The sequence below is a fragment of the Alligator sinensis genome, unplaced genomic scaffold (assembly GCF_000455745.1).
Source record: "Alligator sinensis unplaced genomic scaffold, ASM45574v1 scaffold806_1, whole genome shotgun sequence".
In the NCBI taxonomy this organism is placed as follows: Eukaryota; Metazoa; Chordata; order Crocodylia; family Alligatoridae; genus Alligator; species Alligator sinensis.
The window spans coordinates 742,408-742,794 of NW_005842521.1; positions in this window are offsets into that span (position 1 = coordinate 742,408).

Genomic DNA, 387 nt, shown 5'->3' on the forward strand with positions numbered 1-387 from the left:
GGAGCCGGCGCCCGCCCGGCCGCGGCTTGGTTGCTGTTGGCGCCTTGCGGGGATGGAGGGCCGGGCGGGGCGCGGGAGGGCTCGGCTCTCTGCGGACTCGGAGCCCCCGAGCCCGGGTGCGTGGGGCCCTGCAGCCGCTCGGCTCCTGCTCCGCACCGCGCGCTTTCCGGAGAGGCTCCGCGTCTCATCCCATTACCTGGGCTCGCCTCCGTGACCACTTTGTTCCCAGGGCTTTAATGTTTGCTTGTCGCTCCCTCACGGCCCCTCTCCCCCCTAGCGCGCTCTCTCCCCCTCGTGCCTTTTGTATTGTAATTTCTCTTCAGCTACAGCGCAGGAAAGCTTGGGCTTTACCTGCCTACCTACCTACACCAAGATATAGCTACCTAT